Raw genomic sequence first — 23,781 nt, forward strand, 5'->3', positions numbered from 1 at the left:
TAATTACGGACATAGAACAATTCTACATATTTTTACTTGAAGACAATACAGAGCAACTTTCAGGAGGTTATTCAATTCCTTTGAATAAGGAATGTTAGCATACCAAGAATAAGATCTATGAATAATTTATTTTGCAATCTCAGTTTCTAGTTTCCAGTGTGATCTCATAGATACTCAGAATCCCTGCATTGTGATATCATAGCTCAATTGACCTTCCTAGAAACAAAATGAAGAAGTCTTTCCTAAATAAAAGTGAATATTGGACAGTTATTATGACTCCTCTGAGGGTATTTGCTACACTGTGGCAGAATGCACATACAGACTCAGATTTTCTCTATTGTTACAGCTGTGCTCAGGCTCTTTAATTCACTAGGAACAACCCCTGCTTCAAATAATTACATACTAAACTCATATAACTAATATGTTTTGCACACAGATTTCTGGATTGTTCAGATATTATTGAAAACTTGCTTTCTTTAATTAAGAGACCAGGCATCTCTCTTTGATTAAGAGAGTTCTGCTATGATGTTGAAAGTGGAAATTTTAATGAACAGAAACTATTGTTTTTAAGACTCATTTATGAATCTCTTAATAAACACCGCAGGAAACAGTAATCATTGTGCCCCAGGTCGCAAGAAATCTTCTCTCTGAGAATCATTGATTGGTCCTGTTACTATAGAGATGTCAGTGACATGCCAATATAACTTCCCAATGTAACATCTAAATTTAAAAGAAGAAAAATGAAAAATATTTACTATTCCAAAAATACATTTTACATTATATAGAGATTTGTCTTTATGAGTCTATGTATAAAGAGAAAAGGGAAATTTAACTAGTAATAGTAACTGATTTGTTTTTATTTTAAGATGCGCATTAAATTTAGTACTTGGCTCACTTCAATATAGTAGCCAGTAAGACCGGGAGTGATTAGTGATATTTGGAAGTTAAATATCTTAGAAGAACATGTTTTTGTTTTTCAGGGAGTGAACAATGCTATGATCACAACACCCTATGAAATTGCATATCTGAGATTATCTGCTCTGGTGCAAATCATTGAGTATTCACTCTTGCTAGGTCCCATTGAGTTTCTGCTTCCTGTAGACAGCTCTCCACCATGGTCAAGGGACTAATGCATGCTCATGATGGAGAAGTGTGGGACTTTCCAAGCCAATGGTATTGATGCAGACCCTGAATTCATCAGACATAACCCTTTCCTGAAACTGTGAGATAGATCAACCTTTGTTTTGCTCAATCTACACTACTTTCAATTTAACTCTAGAAAACTTTACAAACCATTGGAAAGGGTTTTCCTGCCTCTGCTTCTCTTTCCCCACTAAGTCACACATGCTGTGATGTAGCTATGTCCTCTAAAATAACATAGCATACTTAGGGAATGTGATCAGCAAGAATGCAATAGAAAGACAAGGGAATAAGGAAGAAGAAAGGTGGGGGATGAATAATAACAGTTGGTGCTTGGAAATGCTATAGTGAAATACATTACTCTGTATGATAACTAAAGAAAAAAGACTAAACTTAGAAATTTCCTCCTGGAGGGAGAAGGGAGACTTCTAAGACTATGGAATCTCATGATGTATAATTCACGAGGCCCTTCTCTGACGTCCTATATGCAGAAAACAATTGCTTGAAAAAGGAAACTCCTCAGTGGTGCTGCCTGCAAATTGGTCAGCATCCAGTGAAGTGCCTTCCATAATTGTTATCCACCCAGAGTTGGCCTTTTCAGCATTGCAACTTCTATTCGCCCATGGTCCTTTAAGTAACTCTTCAGCCATGCTCCTGTAAGTATCCCCAGTGAACTAAGAGCTAGGCTTGGGTGGAATGGTGTCTTTGCTCTGTTGCTGGTGCCCTACCTGGGATGTGTAGATCTTCATTTAGGGTATCCCCAGGAAAAAGCATGGGACTCATTTGAACCCATATGACTATCTTCTTTTTATCACTTCTAAAACAGGAATAATGTTAAAGACTATAGACACTGCAAGATGACTACACTACACTTAATGCATCATGGCTTTGTCTAACATATGGTAAACCATACACAAAAAAGCCACACCACGCACAAAAAAGTAACTGTTTCTCATTAGGTGCTTAAGAAACATCTAGAAATCATTCTAAGGGAAACTCAATTACTATCCAGGCCACATTCATTACATGCAGTGAACACATTCCCAAATTTGGCAACGTGTTGTACTTTTGAGATGGTTATAGTCAGAGAAAAATGTGGTTGTGATCAATGATACAAGATATGGTAGAATGATGACATACAACCATTACTACAGCCTTAAGACAGCAACAGTATAAAACAGCTGTACTTGCTGGCCATGAAAGGAGGGGCCAATTCACCTTCTGTGTAACCATCTGAATCTACACAAAACAGTTATATTACTGATATGTATCAAGTTCAATTAAAAATCACACAATGCAATCCTAAATCATCTTCTCTTTGAAACTTTCATGTTTATTCTCATGTGTCATGAGAGATCTGTGAAGGGTCTTTGGAAGTCATTACAGCTTGTAACATATTGTCATCAGAGGAACTACATTAGAAGAGACCTAGGTTTCATAAACTCCAGCACCACCTGCCATTGAGGGTTAGAGTAGATCACTCAGATACGTCTGAGTTCAAGTCCTCTTATAGAAAACAGTATCCTTAGATCCAAGAACTGTGCATATTCAAGAGAGTCAAAGTCACCTATAATTAGAAAGGATATATTAGAATAAAGCACACTTTTCTTTTTCCAAAGATGTCTATTATCATAAAATTACCTGAATTTAAACTTTAATCTATTTCCTATCCTCCTCATCTGATAAGAGTATGACCCATGTTTTATGGTCAGAAAAATGAAAATGATAAATATATTTACTGGGTGGTGATAATGAAAGGAAGTGTAAGCTGTTGTTGTCATGACCAGATCATGGGGTCATGCTTGTGTTTTCTCAAGAAGAATCTCTTTGTCATACTGTCAGCTGTCACAGAAGCTCAGAATAAGCTTGTGTCTCTACAGAGCTTGAGGAAGCAACTCTCTATTCGATGGCCAACGGGGGGGGGGGGCATGAAATCTAAGTCCAAGTGTCATCCAAGCTGCATATTCTTTTTTGTTCTTCATCTCTCAAGCATTCCACACCAGTGCTCTCTCATATTGGGCTGAAAGTCCCTGCATCCATTGCTGTTTCTCACTCTTCCCAGGAAGGATCAACACACATCACTGCTCTCCTTCCCCGTAATTTCCTCTGCTTTCTCTCTTCCAGATGACTAATTTCTCCCATTCTATCATAGGAACAACTACCCAATTACCCCACTCATTAACTTATCACCCTATTTCTTTTCTGTCATATTGTATTCAGCAATCTGTGGACAGAAAGAAGTTGTATATGAAAATCTATACTTATTTTTGTCTCAAAAATGTTGAGAAAAACTCCTCTCCCCACCATTGCCCAAAGAGTGAACTCAGTTCTGCTGCTGCTACCCCAGTTTGCTCTATCCTGGTGCTAAAACCTTTGTCCACTCTCCTGCTGCATCGCATCTTTACCCCCACTCAGCACAGCAGCACCCCAAGCTAACCTCACCCTGAGGTAATATTTCTCTACATTTTCTCCTAATCACCCTTTGATCAGATTATCTGCACAGTTCAGTTTGATAAATTTCCCCGTTCTCCCTTTTCTCTCTTATACCCCAGTACCTTTTTCTTTTGTTTTTTATTTTAAGAATTATGTATTCTTACCTTTCTTCCAAGAGGTCCTTTATAGCAGTAGCCCTTGATATTTCTTAGACTGGGCTGTTGCATAAAGATTTCTAAAAGAGTTGTTAGAGAGTCAGTGAGCCCTGTGATTTATGACTACGACTCGGGCAGCAGCTTAGCTGGAAGAATTGAACAAAACACGAGCATCCCAAGGGAAACAAAGAGCTAATGTAAAATGCCTTGGACTTCTGTTTTCAAAGGGGATCTTTACAACATTGTAGTCAATCCTCAGCAGTTCATAGCAAAGAACACTGTGGTTCCAAGATGGGAAAAACACTTATGAAAGGCCACACCAGCATGGGTATCAGAATGAAAACCAGGAAGCAGACATGATTCTCCTGCTTACATTTTATGGTTCTTCCTCCATTCATTCTCTGACAGTCACTTGACAGGTTTTTAAAGGTCTGGAACTAAATGCAAGCTGTGTGAACTCTCCATCATTAATCTAGGGTTGCAGATTGTTTGCATAAGTCAAAGGAGTTACTTTATTCCAAAGAAGGGAAGTTGGTCTGTCAACATCGCAGGAGCTCACAATTACGTTGTTTTAAGAACAAACTGCCTCTCTGATCTGCCTTCTAAATTATAGGGGACTGAAAAAAATCTAAGCTCCTAATAAAGTTTTAAATAGATTGCATCAAGTGGGATGCTAACTTTGAGTAACTGCACTATTCCAAACAGCCTCACTGTCATCTGCTGGCAAGTATGTGGAGATAATCCCAGAAGGGAGTCAATGATGACCAGGGTCCTTGGCCAACTCTAGGACCCCAGTTGTTTTCCCTTAATCTTAATCTATTTTATGCTTGGAAAAAGGAGAATAAACTCTACTCTGGGGGTCCTGGAAGTGATTTGATTGCCTTCGTCGAGCTGTTGTCTCCAGATTTTTGTTATGACTAATTGTTCCGCCAAAGCTGCCTGAGCCCTACTGCCACGTGGGCAGTCTCCGCCAGCCACCCGAGTTCTGCCCACCTCGTGGATGGACAAAATAATACAGAGACATATTAGAAATAATGCTGCTTAGCCAATGACTAGGATTTCTCATCTGTTAGCTCAGTCTTAATTATCATAAATCTATATATTTTATAAGACTTATCTTTTTGGATGCCTTATTGGCATCCCTCCTTGCCGGCGGATCACATTGCGCCACTGGAGGAAGAACGAAGGGGAAAAGGGACACTTCCTTTTTCTCCTTTCTTAAATATGAGTCTCCTTGCTATGTCACTTCCTGCCTAGATCATCACTTCTCTACTACATTTCCCAGAATCCTCTTTGACTCCTAGTCCTGCCTAACTTGCTGTCTCATTGCCCAAACAGTATTTTATTCAATAACCAATAAGATGAACATACACAGTACATTCCCCATCATCTCCTCTTTTCTGTCTAAATAAAAAGAAGGGTAACTTATCTTTTATAATAACTGAAGAAAACTATAACCATAACTACCTGTCTTCAACTCTATCAAAGACCATAGAAGGATAATATATAAACTGTAGAATTGACAGGATGTCTTGCTACCTGGACAGTCACCCAAAGTTCTTCTGTAACACTGGGGCATCCATCTTCAGCCCATAGGCCACAGTGTGTCTGGCACACTTCTCCATTTTTCGTGGCAGTGGGGCTCTGCAGCTTATGGTGGAAAGATTTATCGTAACAGGTAACCATGTGGAAAAGGGGAAGAAGAGGTTGGATCTGGAAGAAGTGCCTCCCATGCGATTTTATACAACTCAGAAAGCTTGGATGATATTACTTCCATGGGTACCCTTCAGTAGACAAATGTGGATTCTCTACTTATATGGGGTTGAAAATGACTAAAATTTAATATACAAGTGCAATAAACAAAAACTTAAGTAATTAAAAAGAAACAACTACTATCATTTCAAAACAATAAAAATATGCCATTTTCAGAGATTCCTAGTGGGAATTAATTCATGGGGTACATACGAATTGCTAAACAGTATCTGACAAACAAATGCCAAATAAGAATCAGTAGACTAATCTTTCTTTTCCTCTTGTTTATCACAAATTTAAATGTATGATTAAAATGTAGTATATTAAATAATGTACTTTATGAAAGAATAAAGAGACGTGAGCTTGGATAAATAAAAAAAATGGATTCACCAAATATCATGAATACCATTTTGAATAAAAGTAGCCAGACAAATAAGAATGCACTGTGCATTGTTGGCATATTCAGTACCAGGAGTGAGCTATCTTTTTTTTTTAACCAAAGATGCTCTGTAGCAGAGAAATCCTCAACAATCATCATAAGGCAAGTGAGAAATAACTGTTGTTTAAATAAAAGTGAGACAAGCAATTAAAGTAAATGAACTGAAATCTATTACAGTACAAAAGAAGAAATATTAGTAACAGACATATTTTATACTACCTTCATAAGATACGATGGAAATCTTTTTTTCCAACTTTTTTATTTGAATTAGAAACAGGATTGTTTTACATGACAATCCCAGTTCCCTTCTCCCATCCGTCCTCCCCTACCCCCCCAACTAAAACCTTATCTGTCATATCTTTTCTGCTCCCCCTGGATGGTGAGGCCTTCCATAGGGTGTCATCAGAGTCTTTTGTATCCTTTGGGATAGGGCCTAGGCCCACCCCCATGTGTCTTGGCTCAGGGAGTATTCCTCTATATGGAATGGGCTCCCAAAGTCCACACCTATGCTAGGGATAAATACTGGGCTTCTACAGGAGGTCCCATAGATTTCTGAGGTTTCCTCACTGAAACCCATGTTCCTGGGGTCTGGATCAGTCCTGTGCTGGTATTCCAACTATCAGACTGGGGAGCAAGAGTTCCAGGGTGTTCAGGTTAGCTGTTTCTGTGGGTTTCACCAGCCTGGTCTGGACCTCTGTGCTCTTCACTGGTTCTTCTCTGCATCTGGGTTCCAGTTCAGATCTCTGATTAGTTATGGGTGTCTGCTTCTACTTCCCCCAGCTGCTGGATAAAGGCATGTAAGTCAGTCATTTAAGGAAGCCTCTACTCCGTTGCTGAGATAGTTAGCTGGTGCCATCTTTGTAGATCTCCAGACATTTCCCTATTTCTCTGTAAACCAAAAATGTCTCCCTCTATTATGATATCTCCATTCTTGTTATCGTGTATTCTTCCCCTGACTCATACTTTCTGCTCCCTCATGTCCTCTGCATTCCTCTTCTCCCCTTCTCATTCTCCTAGCTCCCTCCCCCCTCTTCCCATGCTCCCAATTTGCTCAGCAGATCTTGAGCCTCTCCCCTTCTCCAGGGGACCATGTATGTCTCTCTTAGGTACCTCCATGTTTTTTAGCTTCTTTGGCAGTGTGGATTGCAGGCTGGCAATCCTTACTCTATGTCTAAAATCTACATATGAGTGAGTACATACCATGTTTGTCTTTTTTCGATTGGGTTACCTCGCTCAGAATGGTTTCTTCTAGATCCATCCATTTTCCTGCAAATTTCAAGATTCCATTGTTTTTTTTTATGCTGAGTAGTACTCCATTGTGTAAATGTACCACATTTTCTCTATCCATTCTTCGATTGAGGGGCATCTAGGCTGCTTCCAGATTCTGGCTATTACAAATAATGCTGCTATGAACATCGTTGTACATATGTCCTTGTTGTATGAATGTGCTTCTTTTGGGTATATGACTAAGAGTGGAATTGATGGATCTTGTGGTAGCAAGATTCCCATTTTTTTGAGGAGTTGTCATACTGATTTCCAAAGTAGGTGTACAAGTTGGCACTCCCACCAGCAGTGGAGAAGTGTTCCCCTTTCTCCACATCCTCTCCAACATGAACTGTGATTGGTGTTTTCACCCACCTGGAGAGCGAGTACCTCAGACCTGCCTGTACCCAACTCGAAACCCATTTTACATCCCAAGCTTTCTATCAAATCTTGAATACCTTGTGTTTCTTCTACTTACAGTCAACAATTTCCCAAGGTTCTTTGATGTCCCTAGCAGAGATGATCATCTCTGCATAAAATCACATGAAGCATGGTTTCAGATCCTTGAACTTGCAAAAGCAAGAAATGTTTGCTGAATATGACTGGGCCTCACACTTCTCCAATGGAATTTAAATGAAATTCAGGTGTCTTGTGAAATTTCCCCCATCCATGTAGGCATGTCAGCTGGGCTTGTCATTGTGCAGGTCTTGTTTAAGCAACCATAATGTTGAGATTTTATTTGTGAAGCTTCCCAGTCCTAATAGCAGGTACTAACTCACAGAAGACATCCAAGTCGTCAGGCTTTCATTAATCTTTCTGTCCGTTCTTCCATGGTGTTCCTGAACCTTAGGTGTAGAGGTTGCATTGTAAATGTGTCACCTGGGTTGGATACCCCAAAGTCACTTATTCTCTATGTTGATCACTTTTGCACATTTGTAATGCACTACAACTATCATTAGAAGAAGCTTCTTTGCTAATGGGTGACATCTATACTTATCTGTGGGCATAAATATACATGTTCACAAAAGTTGTAAATTATATTGGTTTAGGAAAATTATATTGGTTTAGGAAAATGGCAGTCCTAACCGTATGTTCATATGGCAACAATAAATGGACTCCATAGGTCTTTACCCACACAAATTAAGGAAGTCATAAATTTGAGAAAGATTGGAGGGCATGGGATGAGTCAGAGAGGTGGAAATCATATAAATTCAGGTGTGTGATCAAGAAGTGAGTCTTACTGACTCAGACTTTCTTTGGCTACATCACTGAATTTTCTTTTTAAACTTCATAGTCCATGCTGACACATAGCTTAACCCTGGTTAAGCACCAGTGCTCTAGACACAAAGTCTCACATTGTAAAAGAAACACAATACAACAGAAGACATTAAGATGATCTTGCTATATTTCTAACTCAGCTGTATCTAAGCATTAACTCCTGTCAACTTTAATGTATAGGTAGAAGATAGGAAAAGATTAATATGGGAATTGACCATTTCTCAAATCACAATTCTTTCATTGTTGTCTTTTAATTGTGTATCTTGTTCATAGCTATTTGACTTTCAAATTTTCATGGAACAGAAATGAAAAGTAATTATTAATTTGCATATTCAGGTTAGGTTTTCATTTCTTTAATCATATATTTCAAAATCCATTTCCGAAAGTGCCAATTTTAAGATTTGCTGGCTAAGAAACAATGCTGTTTAATTTATATATTGACCTGCAATAGAACACAACTTTTCTTCTTTCATGAGATCACCAAAGCATAATTGATTTAAAATAAACTCTGTAGTCTAGGCTAAAGTATTTAGTTTATTAACTTTGATTTTTTATACACTTAGAAAACCATTACCACAATCAAGATGTCATCTTCACTACTTCACACATTTTTTTCATGTCCCTCTGTAATCCACACCTATTCATTTCCACTCTTAGGTATCCAAATTGCCTTTCAACATTAATTTTTTTTATGTGTGGAGATACAGTTTTATCTAATGTATTCATGTGTTCGTAAATGCCATTTATAAGATAGTTTTTATAATTAATTTATGCTAGCAAATCAATTTTTATAAAATTCTTTAAAAGTGGTTATTTCACTTAAATTTACAAACATTATTTTTTTCTAAATATAAAAATTTTGTGCACACCTTTGATCCCAGCACTTGGGAAGCAGAGGAAGGCAGATCTCTGAGCTCGAGGCCAGACTGCTCTACAGAGTGAGTTCTAGGACAGCCAGGGCTAAACAGAAAAAAAAACTCTCTAAAAACAAAACAAAAACAAATTGGAATACAAATTAGATATTTTACTTTCATAGCATTAAATGCTGAGTCTTTTCATTGAGGCTTTTAACAGAAAGTTGTCTACACATCCTACTTTTGCTCCTGTGTAAGGCATTTTCTTTTTCTGTGACTTTGAAATAATGAATATGAAGTATTTGATCTTGGGATATGTATATGTATTTTATTTACTTTTAATCCTCCTTGTTGCTCCTTGAACTTTTCACATGTATATTTTGATGAAGTTTTTAACTTTCAAAAGTTCTCAACCATTATCTCTTTAAATATTTCATCTACCCTATTCCTTCTCCTTTCTTTTATGGACTATTTAGATGCTAAACCATTAGACAATGTATGCCAATGTAGTAGTCATCTCTATTTTAATTTTTGTTTTGCCTTTCCCCCCTTTTTGTGCTTCAGCTAGGTAAATTGTTCTGTTCACAAATCTATAGATTCCAGATTCTTCCCTGCATTTTTGTAAGTCTGTGTCACAATGAGTCCTCATCACCATTTTGATAGTCTTTATTTCTGGGAGTTCTTTTTTTTTGTATTTTCTTATTGTTTTGATTCCACAATTTAATTTAATTAAATTCTTCATTCATTGTTGCACTTTATGAGCTTCTTCTGCTTGGGAATTGAACACATCAATAAGGGTTCTTTTTAAATGCTGATTTGGAATTTCACTATCATCATCAACTTGGTTCTGTTGATTACTTTGTCTCTTGACCATGTACTATTTTCTGTTTGAATTTTTAGATGTCCTTATATTTTAGCAAATTACTTGGCACAGTTTGTAAGCCATTGGAACTGAAATAATTAGTATTTATGCCTGTTATTCAATGCTTCTTTTGTTAGACATTCAGAGTGGAGAGCTGAGTTAATTTGGGAAAATGTCAGACTATTTTTGAAATATGTTGTCTTTCCTTTAATGTTATCATGTCATTGATGTGAGGATTAATGTGCATAGGAGTGTTATTTCAGATGCATTAAACATAGCTTTGTTATCTTTTTTCATTCATCATAATATTGTAATCCAACATTAGTTTTTATCTGTTACCTATAATTCATATAAACTAACTTTTCTACTTTGTAGATAATTGGAAAATTACAGATATCTTCCTGTAGTTAATTTATAATCTAATACTTTCATTATTGGACAATGTGCTTTGCATGATTTCCATCATTTGAAATTTATTAAGCCTTACTTTATAGCCAAGATTGTATTTTGTCTTAATGTTTCAGAAAGATTATGAGTTCGATGGTCTATCATATTTGACTGATAATGTATTATCTTCTCAATGTCTTTGTTTCTATCTTATATCGGCTATTAAAATGAATGATTGTACCTAAATATAGTTATTTCTCCTTTCAGATCTATTTGTTAGATTATTTGAAGGTTTTCTATTAGTGCATAAACATTTGAGTTGATAAATCTTTCTAGTGAATTGATTAGCATAGAATATATTTTCATAATCTTCTTCCTTATGAAATATCACATTTATATTTTGTTTAAAATTGGTCTATACACACATACAACTATAAAAACTGAGGCATATTGAAGGATACCATGATAGCTGATGACTAAAGCACAACTCACCCAGATCTGATCTTGCTGCAGACAAGAAACTGTGGTGGAAGACGGGTGAAATTCAAGTAATTTCTCCAGTGTACCAACATTCATTTCTTATTCTTGCTAAAGACATCATGGTGGATATAATTTGTAACATTAGGGAGTCTTAATGAATGAGACACAGGAACTCTGCACTGACTTTTATAACATTTACAAAAGCCTAAATTAATTTTAAAATTTCTGAATAATTACAAAACAAAACTCTGTAACACCTACACAGCAAACTGCACAGCCTCCTCCAGTCTTTCCTTCTTGCTCCAGACAGCATGGCTTTTCTTCCCCTAAAGAGCTTGAGATGCTCCCTCATTCAGAGGGCTATCTGCACAGACCCTGTTCCTGCAGCTTCAGTGAAATCAATTACCACCTCTTCTGAAGTGGTAACCCTCTTATCAACCTCAGGTCTCAGAGCAAGAGCATGTAGACGCCCCTTGTAGAACAAATTCCTGATGCACAGACTCTCACATTCCATGTTCTAAAGCTTCGAAGCTCCAGTTTTAAGTGCAGCTATGAAGTACTCCCTATGGTTATTTATTAATATTTGTCTCCTATTTTGAAATCAGGTTGTTCATGTCTATCTACATTTTTATTTATCTAGTGCTTACCACTCTGTCTGTCATGACATAGGTCCTTAAGACATACATGTTTAGTAGATACCATTTCTTATGTACTGAGACACAAATGCCTCACAAGTCTGGCTTGGTGAATCAAGGGGTTTATATGGTCTAATTTCGGGGTATGAGAGATCTTATGCACTGAGCTCCAAAAAAAATGTGTTTGGATCTCAAATTCTTCTCTTCTTACCAACAGCAGGACAGAAGGAGAAGAGTGTACTTCTGTTTGCACCAATTGTGTTGGCAGGCAAACATTGAGTGAGAAAAATGCAATTCGGGGGGCTGTTCCTCTGTGTCCCTGGCTGTTCAGCCCTTCACCCCAGGAAAACTTCAGGTCACTCAGTCATGTAATGTGAAGTGTTGCTCATCAGTGCCCTTCCTTCCCTGGGTTAGCAATATTGAGAAAATGCAGAGATTTCTGAAGTAATCCCCTTTTTTTTCTATCTTACGCCCTCCCCCGCCCCCTGTAATAGAAAGGAGTTAACGCTCATTTTGGTTTTTGCTGTTTACCAGGCAAATGATTCTGTGAGGCAATTCCCGGCGGGACTTGCTTTACATTTTGGGTGCATTCCAGTCCAGTGATAGCAGATGGCACATCACACTTGAAATTTTAAAAAGAAAGACAATGAAAGGAGTTCTGGAGAGATAACAAGGCTGCAGTTACATAGATGAAAAAAAAGCTTTAAAAATTACTATTTGCATCTAAAACCCATACTCAGGGAATTGAGTGATGGCGAACTGTAAAGAGAAGGGACGTTAACTCTGTTAGTTTAGTTATGAAGGCTTGCTTGTTGTGAGATGCAGTAATGGAGAATGGGTTCCCTTTGTGTTTTCTGGATGTCTTGCAACCTATCATACTCCCTTTCCTTTGTTGATGAGTGTGGAGCAGAGAAGAAATAAATGTAACCCAATTCCTCTTGTACTTAGTACAGGTTTTCAGGATGGCTCTGATGCTCATTATTCTCCTCAATTAACATTCAATACTAAACATTAGTTGCCCTAGACATAAAGCAAAATTTACCGCAGTATTTTAAGAGTATGATTTACTCTTTAATTTCATGTGACAAGAGTTCTTCTGATTTCATTGATGACACATCACACAAATGGCAACCTAAGCTTGTTTCTTGTATGTGTCATGTGGACGCGCCCATGATAAGAGAAGATAATCAGAAATTTCCTTCAAACATTTCCTTTTACAACAAAAGACAAGGCATACATAGAGCATTCTAAGACAGGCTTACAAAAAGTGTTGAGAAATAAAATGCATTTACTGTCATGAAGCTGCTTCTGAAAAGAAATATTCTGTCCTGGAAAGAAGTTTAAGACTCAGGAGGTAAAGGAAATTTACTAAGCTCAGGAAGCACACGGAACTTATGAGGCACAGAAAGTCCGATGACTGAAAAGATACCTTTCCGATGTTGTGTAAGTGGTAAGAATTGCTGGATAATCTGGCCAATTGAGCTCCCGGAAGTCATTCAGCTTTGGTGAATTGTAACATAAACTGGAGTGGTCTTTGTAGGAGTGCGACTGCCATTGAGCTTTTCAGGCTTCTATGAGTAGCACTCCCTAATACTCCTGAAAATAGACCTTATAAACTCCAAGGTTTACCAAGCTAAACTTAAGTGGGATTATTTATTTGGTCTGTGTTGGATGTCATATCTGGGGTGCATATACATTTGTTCATGCCTCCCTAGGAAAAGTGGTACATCTTATTGTCAAAGAGAAGAGGGCTGATTTTAGAGGTTGCGATTTAAAAAATAACAATCACAAACATTGGTTCGTTTTATTCATTTGTCATATCACAAACTTTTAATATATCATCAGTAATATTTACCAAATGAAATGGCTTGGATATACAATATTCTGCATCTGGGTGTTCTATAACAATAGGACTTGCGCTGACAATTATAATAAGTATGATGTGTGTGGTCAGTGAGACTTGGATGGGATTACCTAACAAATCCCCATACTTCCTCTCTCCTTTCACACAGCAGGCTCAGGAGCTGAGTATATGAGCTATAGAAGTGATGTATAGTTTGATAGAGCAAGAAGATCGAGTCAGGGGAAGAATAGAGGAGAACAAGACAAGAGATACCATAGTAGAGGGAGCCATTATAGGTTTAAAGAGAAATCTGGCACTAGGGAAATGTCCAGAGATCTACAAGGTTAACGCCAACTAACAATCTAAGCAATAGTCAAGAGGTTACCTTAAATGCCCTTCCCCTATAATGAGATTGATGACTACCTTATATGCCATCCTAGAGCCTTCATACAGTAGCTGATGGAAGCAGATGCTGACACCCACAGCTAAACACTGAGGTGAGTTCTGGAATCCATTTGCAAAGAGGGAGGAATGATGAGCAAAGGAGTCAAGACTAGAGTAGAGAGACCCACAGAAACAGATGACCTGATCAAAGGGGAGCTCATGGACCCCAGACTGATTGCGAGGGAACCAGTAAAGGACTGTTCTAGAGTACCTGAACAGTGATGTCAGTTTGGAAGTCTGGTTAATCTATGGGGTCTCTGGTAGTGGATCAGTATTTATCCCTAGTATAAGAATGGACTTTGGGAGACCACTCCACACAGAGGAATACTCTCTCAGCCTAGACACTTGGGGAGGGTCTAGGCCCTGCTCCAAATGATATGACAGACTTTGAAGATACCCCATGGAAGGCCTCACCCTCCCTGGGGAGCAGAAAGCAAATAGGATAGGGGGTTGGTGGGAGACAGAGGAGAAGGGGAGGGAGAGGGAACTGGGATTGACATGTAAAACAAGCTTGTATCTAATTTAAATTTAAAAATTTACTAAACAAAAGAGCTGAGTATACAGCAAACAAGTGTAGTTTGGACATCCTGTTAAAGATACTAACCGGGAAGAATTATGGCTACCAATAAACCTATCATCCCTCCATGTGTTTACTGTGGATCTCCTTTTGAGAAGGAGGAAAGGCCTTCCCCACTTTGGGCGAAATTTTATAGGTGCTGACAAATGTCCATTTCCCTCCAAATTGTTACAACATTCCCTACATGATTTTGCTTGAAGTTCCAAGTCTCTATGTGGATTCATTTTGGTTGCTCACTGGCTGTTCCACGTGATCACTCTCTTTCAAATATAAATACCAGAAGGGCTGAAGACCTGGACTTCTCAGTTGTTGGTTGGTGGCTGTGTCACTATAGAAACCATTGAAGAGGTAATTGATCACAGTGATGGATGGTACAGTTTAGTAGTCTCTAGGCTTAGATTAAGGATATGGTGGTGTTACTTAGAATGGAGTTCTGAGCCATGGAGTGCTAGCCAGGAAGAGTGGCCTAGCAAAGTGGAGACCACTGAGAATCCCTACAAAAACTGAAACATGGACTGTGTGGAAACAAAGAGGACAAGCATGCCATTGAAAGGAGAATGTGAAGCAGGAAAGATGTGGGCATAGTACGTGCTTACACTTGCTTATATAAAAGATCATAGGAGTTATAACACACCAGTTAATAAAGTCAATGTCAAGATAATTTGTAAATAGATACATATTAGAAGTGTAGAACATTGATCATTGTTGATACATTAAATAACTGGCACTATCTAGTTCTTTGGTTTTACTGAATTTTTATTCTATAGAGGCCAAATCTATACCTTTAATTTGTTTGATTAAAGAGAAAATATGTATGAAAATGGTCAGTAAACAATCTGTCACATCAGGATGTTTTCATCACAGACTTTTTTTTATGGTACCTTCTGTTTGTGGCCATCAGCATGGTCTTACAAGGTATTATAATTCTGTATAATAGTATCTACTCTTAAAATGTGTTCTTATTCTGCAGAGAAGAAGAAATGCACTTATCCAGAATTCATTGGAACAATTTTTGAAGTGACTCAGACTCAGACGTATCACCACATCAACAGCAAAATAAATAAACGTGACATTTACAAAAACAAAAACACTGCTTGTTCATGCCTAAATTGGAAAAACATAGATGATGGATATTAATCAGTAAAGCATAATTATTTCAAGCATATCAATTAAGGCTAATAAGTCAAGAAACACTATGGTATATTTATAGCTTCATTAGTTTATACTTCAGTAGTTCAGACATGCAAGTGCATAGTATATAGAAATGAGCATATTTATTCTTTCATTATTCAGTTCTATAAAAATATTAAAAAGATAAAAATTTCTTTAATATTTGTGGAAGAGAAGTAAACATCCATTTGAAAACTTCAAAACTACAGATAATTTGAGAAGCGTTTTTGGTATTTATATTCTAGTTCTGGAAAAATGTTCCGAATTTACACTTTGGGAGGAGAGAGGAACGCCGACTCTCACTATCTACTAATTTCTATTTGTAAATATCCTCATCATACTAAAGTTCAAGTTACAATATCATGACAACTGGCTCCTCCAATCCTGAAAAACCCAGAATCTGTCTCCAATGACTGTTATAAAATGGTCCCAGAATCAAGATTCTGCAAAAGGTCATATGTGAAAGGAAGCCATATTTTATTAACAAAATTTCAGGAAAATAAACCCAGGTTCATTCCCTTTCTGCTTCCTTACAAGTTAGCAAGCATTCTCTAGATGAAAAGACAAGTGCCTGAGGCCAGGTGGCATGGCCCCTTTCTTCTTTTCCACATTATTAAACCTCAGCCCATCTGTGTTGAAGAAGGTTAAAAAGAACCAGAAAAGCTATAGAAAGATGTGGTTTGTCCTTTCTAATATGTAAATATTAAAATATGAGACATAGGCGAGTTATAAGTTGCCTATAAGTTTTGAAAGGTAGAAACATATAACACACACACACACACACACACACACACCTCTACCTACCTCTGGGCTATAGGAGAGAAGTTAGGATTTTTTGAGGGTCAAGTTATAACATGGTTAAGTATTTCCTTATCTCCCCACTTTATTTCAAATAAGAAAGCTTTGAAGATGGTGCCTCAGAGAGACAAAAGCCCATTCTTACAATCTGAGAGAACACAGGGACAGATGATTTTTCTATGTGTCTGAAGTCTGCAGGCAGTATTTGAGGCTGTTGTTCAATGGGAGTGGCAAAGAGAATTTGGCATTGGAGTCAGCTGAACAAATACCAGCCATAAGACAAACAGTTATATTTTAGTTTGGCTGAGAGATGTACCCAAGGAAACCAGTCTGTCTGTGAGTCATTTACAAAGATGCCTCATCTGAGAGAGCTTCCTTCTAAAGGGCAACCATCTCAATCCTAAGGGTGCACTTGGATAGGTATGAGCAGAAAGAAGAGCTCTTTCCTATACTGAGAGAAGTATTTATCTCAGGAATCTCTGAGGCTCACACAAAGATCCATACAGGAAGTCAACTTTAAGTACTTGCTAAGGCCAGAAAATAGCAACACCAGACTATAGTATGCCACCTAGTCTATGATACTATATATCTCTGATGGGGTTTGTCCTTCTGTATATTTGTTTATCTTATTGCTTAATGATTAAAACACTGTGTTCAGCCAATGAGACAGGAAGTTAGGTGGGTTTAGGACACAAGAAGAATTCTAGGAAAGGAGGGCAGACACAGAGTTGCCATGTAGGCCGCCAAAGGAGTAATAGGTCCGGCCCCCTCTCTGGTAAAATAAGACCACTTGGAAATACTTAGATTAATAGAAATGGGTTAATAATTAATCCAGAGCCAGCCAATAATAAGCCCTAGTAACCCACCAACAATTTTGTGTGTTTATTTGGGGCTGAACTAGTTGAACCTGGTAGAAAGAAAACCCCACAACAGATCTCCATTTTGTTCCACTCCTGCATTTAAACTTTCAGTCAGGAGATGATGGAAACCTTCTAGAATAGAAGAAATCATAAGCAATTAGATACATTGTGGAACCCCACAATGACTTTTTTTTCCAAGAAAGACTGCCTAGTTTGAAACAATATAGAAATTGGTTGGGGCAACCTCCATCAGTTTAGACATGGGGTTGTAAAGTGGACAGGCACCATGACTCCGAAAATCTATGGAAACGGAGATTTGGCTTGTGATGATGGATCTATATTACTTTCTTGTTAATATCTAAGAAAGACTAAATTACATATCCAGTGGTAATGGAAACAATTGAGCCTAAATAATAGGTATAGAAGAACAAGGGCATACAGAATAAAGTTACAGTTTGCTTCATGTGTCAAAACTCAACCTTTCAATAAAAAGTCAGTGACTTCAAAAACTGTATGAAGCCCAAGAACTCATTGGGATATAGCTCTTAACACTGTAATCGTAATTTCCCCCAAAGTGGTATAATCAAAGTGGCTGATGACAAACAGCAGTCACACCACAAGGTGCGTGCATGCAGTGCAGAGAGAATTACAGGATGGAGGGAACAAAGGCTCCAGTCCAGGCTTTGCCTTTTAAAAAGTGTACAAGTGGAAGAAAGAGGCTTAGCCTTGCCTAACCCAGGGTTGCTCTGCAAGCTAGAAACCATGGTTTTTATATGTTGCTGTTGTTATTGTTTGTTCTTTTTCTTTTTTCTTTTTTTTTCCTTTTATGGCCCTGCCTGCAACTCCAACTTGTTGGGAGACAAAAAGAAGAAAAGGTTTTGAAAAACAAAATTTCTATGAAGTGCTGGTCAACAGTTTACCTCATGAGTGCTCAGAGTAGGGTGCATGGTAAGGAATTCAAGACTTACTGTTTTTCTTCTTAGATACTTTCCATTGTCTTTTTTGATCAGAGGAATGAAATCTTTTCTCTACAGGACATTATTCTCATTGCTGATTTCATCCAAGAGGAAAAAAATTAAAAAAATTAAAAATTAGTTTGTATTCTTTAATGTATTTTCCTTGAGACTCAGAAATCCAAAACCCATATAGACCTCTTTCCAATAAATATATATATAATATATATTATATATTATATATATATATATATATATAAAATGACCATTAAAATAAGAATCTCCTCTCTTCCGAACATTCACATTTGGACCATTTTCCTATTGGCTTGTTTTCTTTCTCACAAGTAGAAGCCCTTTCGCAGAAGACCCGTTATTACATGATACCCTCAGTTGCATCTGACTCCGTTAAAAAGTATGTCTCTCTTGTTTGTGGAAGATTATTTGGGAGATATACAGTTTTATTTGACAGTTACTTTAAACACTGTGAGCCTTTGGTTCACACTGTCATCTGGCATCCATGGCTGTTTGGGGTCTGCTGTCAGTCTGGCTGGCATTCTTTCTTATACCATCATTTCTCACTGCCTGATTTTAAGACCTTCTTCTGGTTCTTACTGTTATTTATTTGAGCGTGATGTGTGAAGGCTTTAAATGTTTAATGTTATCTTTTTTTGACATGTTTGTCTAATTCTAATGCTTAAAACATCAGCTGAGTTTTAGAATTCTCAAATATGTATCATTTTCTCAAGTTCCACTGAAGTTCCAACAGGTTATTGTCTTGTGGTTGTTGTCTGTTTCAGTTCTTTAAATGGTTCTTGCCTTGTTGGTTTATAATTTATTTTTGAAAATTGTAGCATCCCTAGTAATTGGAGTCTCTACTTGCTGTCATGTTGTTTTGTTTGGGATTGGGTTGGCTTTGGTTTTTATTTTTTTCTGAGAATATGTCTCACTCTGTATGGCACATTGGTAGTCTTGAAAGATATTTCTCCAGTTCTCCTGCATCATCCACTGAGTGCTAGTACTACGGACATTAGCCACCATGCCTAGCATGTCCCTTTTTAATATTAACTGAATCTTATTTAAAATGTTGTCTCTCCATGCTTTATTCCTTTAATAGGATTGTCACAGCTTGATCTTAATCTGTAGGTTCTTGTGAGTCTAATTTTAAGATGATTTCCCTCAGGACAGTTTGCTTAAGCTTCTGTCAGGACCCAGAGTCACTCACACTTGAAGACCTGGATTCTATACAGGGATCCCACTGTAAGCTTTTCAGCCAGTTTGAGGCTCAGGTTCCTGATGCTAAATTACTGTGGCCATTATCCTCAGCACGAACTTGATCTTGGGAATTCCTATTGCTCATAGTGTTTTACAGAATCCTTTAACTCTTTGAAGGATGAATTGTGGACCACAGAATACATTGTTGGTTATGTCCTATGCAGAATTTAACTCCATCTGCGTCTCTTCTGCATCTACATCTAAATTTTCTGGTGAAAAAGGGCAGAGGGCAGAACATCTTGTTGACCAAAGGTGCCGAAGTCTTTAATATTTTCGTTTGTTTCATCTCCTCCAATTCCTCTACTTTCCAATAAGGTTTATCTTAAGTTTATCTTGGCCATCACTATTTTAATTTTCTTTGGTGCCTCTTCTGTACTGATTTGTTTTCATGCTCAGTTCACTTTTGCTTCTTTGCTTCTAATATTATGACAAGCTTATGGTGTCACTTCTACAAGCCCCTCATTCATGGGCCATAGAAGCCCCTCCTCATCTCAAATTCCATTCTAAGCAATTCATTGCTCATTTCCCACTTCTTAGGTACTGTGATTTCTTAAAAGTTTTCAAGAACATAAAAAATTGAATATGTTGCAAGTTTTATGTCTGCTACTGCAATACTTCTCCCAAATATACTTTAATTCTGAATACTAGCTTTCTTTTTATGTTGTAGATACATTATTCATTTTTATTAGTCATCATTGAAATAAGAGCTACATTCCAGTAAAGCGTAATATTTATTGAAAAAGATAAAGCATTAGCTGTTTCTTGTTAATCATTGTCAGTGCACTTTACTTATTGATCCTCTTTGGAGGTATCAAACTGATGAACTGGTAGATTTATCCTTAGTCAAACTGATATAAATGAAAACTTATGGAATTGAGTATCTTGGAAATGGTACACTGGCTTTGGTTTGCTCGCTCACTTGCTTGATTTATTTTGCTTTAATTTTATATTTTGTTGGTTAATTTTGTCATTTGACAATTTCATACATGTATATAATATAGTCTGATTGCTGGTATCTCCCACCCATCCATGTCAACCATGCCCTTTCACACCTATCAATCCCTTTGTCCAGATTCATGACTTTGGGGTTTTGTTTTGCGATCCAGTTAATTTAGATAGAGCCATTTGGTGACAATTTTATTGGAATTATCTTTTGGAGCCTGATGGATACACCACTATACACACATCAGTGGATACATAACTGATCTCCATGAATTGGCAAATAGTTTAGCAGTGTGGGTTAGGGATTGAAATGCCCCTTCACCCATGCAGGGTTATCAATGGGCCATTCTTGTGAGGATCCATTCATCTGGAGCTGCTGTGAGGCTTTGACTAGAATGCCTATGATTTGCTCAGAAATATTACTTCACATCCATTATCTTTATATTCCTCTCCTTCTTCTACAGTGTTCCCCATAGAACATTGAAGGTGGCACAATGACCTCTTTAGGCTGAGCCTTCACCTGTCAATTATTCTTAGCACCTTATGTAGCCATCAATCTGCATTTCCCCAATTACCAGAAAGATAAGATTCTCTTATCAAGGTCATTTAAGTTGGGGTTTTGTTTTATGTAGTAAAGAGAAGGATTTTTCTCACGAATGATCCAAAAGAACCTGTAGCTTCTCTTCATGACAAAGCCACCTCATTTACTCAACTACTCCAGTCCTGCTAGTCCCCTCTTTCCCTGCTGCCCATGCCCCAGACTGCTGCAGACCTGAGGTGCAGGGAAGCAGTTAGCTTACAGCCTTGCATAACTGGGCTTCTTTGAATGGGTGGGAAAAGAGAAAAGGGAGGGAGAAGATGGGCTCTAATTGAACCCAGGACACTGTGCTTAACCTTAGGCCATAACCATGCCTACATGAAACCCAGGAAGCTGAAAAGGGAGAAAGATGGTCACTGTTTGGATCTCTGTTTTGACAGAGGGCTGGAGAGTTGGATCAACACCTCTTTCTGAAGCCTTTCTTTTGAGGAACATTGCTGCTAAATCCACTGCACAATACTTTTTATAAAAATTTTATAATTTTAAGTAAGTTACATATTCTTTACAAGTTTAAATTATGTAAATAATTCAAAGATTCTATCAATAAGGCTGTTTTAAAATGTCGGTTTCTGATGGTCTACCTGTTTTATTCCAGTATTCACGTGGGGAGTCATCCTTTAGCATCCATGGGAAATCAGCTACAGGACTCCCTGTGGACACTAAAACCTAACTCTACTTAATTAATTTCCTGAAATAAAATAAGTAGTACTTGTACCTTAAATCTTTGCTAGATTGACTATATTACCTAATATAGGGTAAATACTGTATAAACAGTTAAATCACTGTTTTTTTTAAGAAATAGCAATAAAAAGTTTACTTACATTTAGAATGAATGCAACTTTCAAGAGGTATTCGCATCTCAGGCTTATTAATGTGTGGATGTAGAACTCATGGGTATTCAAGTCTAGCTGTATTTCCTGGAGGCTCAGAGGTACCAAGTCATAGATGCTAGTCATACACCATCTTCATTCAGAATTCAGTCTGGTATTTATGAGACTCAGTCATAGATACTCAAGTGTTATTATCAACTGAGTTGTCAGAGAGAAAGGTCAGTGTCTTGCTTCCCTTATTGCTTTCCCATACCTTTTCAGTAGCCTTGGCTAGATCTAAGTTGGAGCTTTCTCCTATGATGCTGACCAAGACTCAGTTCTCTGGCTGTATCAAACTGAAGAGTGTCATTTTGTCCCATCCACTCTGATTGTAGTGACACCAAGGTCTCCTTACCCTTTAAGAGAGAAAACCACTTCCTTTTATTGCTTCAGGCAGATACAAAGAAGCCTTCAGAGGTCAAAGGCTGGTGCTGCATTTTAAGCAAAGGAGGCTTGCTGCCTTGGTGATAAGACAAACTTACAAAATGCAAACTATGTGTCTGCTTGGCCTGATGTGCTCATCGACCCCAAACACAAATTGTTCACAAAATGTACATGATTTTTACTTAATACATGATGGGACTTGAATTCAGAAAGCTGCTGGAAACTCCAGACACACTGTCTAGAAGATACTGTAATCTTTCTCAGGTTCCTGTCTGATGCGCCCCAATCTCCCATCAGGATGATTTCCCCACCCCCAAGGACTGTGTCCTCAAATTCTCAGCAAAATAAACCCTTCTTAAAACAAGTTACTGTCTTTTTGTCAGGATCACCTGGACAACGAAACTCATTTCCAGGGCAAATTATATAAGTTGCTGCAATTCATCTTGCTGATTAGACAGACTGAACCTGTGCAGTCACTGAAGTCATCCTACAGACCACTCCAATTGAATTTCAATTCGATTTGTTTTAGCTCAATAGACACAGTTTGAGATGTCTGGGAGATGCACAGGCAATTATCTCAGAAGCTTGAAAATTATGAGTCTTCTTTGGCAGGGGTTATTTCTCAAGAGATGACATCTATTTGGAGATATTTTTGATACTCTACTAGACTCATGATGATGCATAGCCTTTTAAAACAATTGGGACTCTTTATTCTTGCCAACTTGTAGAAGGAAGGTTTTTTGACAGAAAGATCAATGACCTAGCAAGCAAATAATCGTTCTGCCTAATCTACCAACTTGAAACAAATTTAAAAAATTTGTGAAGTCCAGTTTCTTCATTAGTAAATTGAGAGGAATGACTACCCTGCCATATTTCTTTCCACTTATATGATTGTCTCCTTGTCTCCATCACCTTTCATTTGATTGTTCCAAAAGACAAGAGAGGGTGAGTGAGATAGCTCTGGAGGAGAAGGTACTATGCAAGCCTGAGTTCAATCCCCAGCTGTTACAATGAATGGAGAGAAGACATTTCAAAAGTTGTCTTCTACCCTCCACAGGCACATTACAGCTCTCTCTCTCTATCTCTGTCTGTCTGTCTGTCTGTCTGTCTGTCTCTCTCTCTCTAGTATTGATATGATGATGATGATGATGATGATGATGATGATGATGATGATGATGACAATGAGTATTTCAAAACTAATGGATGAAAAAGTAGATTTGGCCTTAAAGAGGCTGCTTAAGCTGATATTTCTGTCCACCTGTCAAGCCTGTATCCCCAAGTCTATGTCAAAAAGGTAACATAGTTTCTATATTAACTTTATTTTCCATTTTTTGTTATATGTCACAAACAAAGAGCTGTTTGGAGTTTGACAAAATATCAAAGTATAAATACT

The sequence above is a fragment of the Cricetulus griseus genome (assembly GCF_003668045.3).
Source record: "Cricetulus griseus strain 17A/GY chromosome 1 unlocalized genomic scaffold, alternate assembly CriGri-PICRH-1.0 chr1_0, whole genome shotgun sequence".
Lineage (NCBI taxonomy): Eukaryota > Metazoa > Chordata > Mammalia > Rodentia > Cricetidae > Cricetulus > Cricetulus griseus.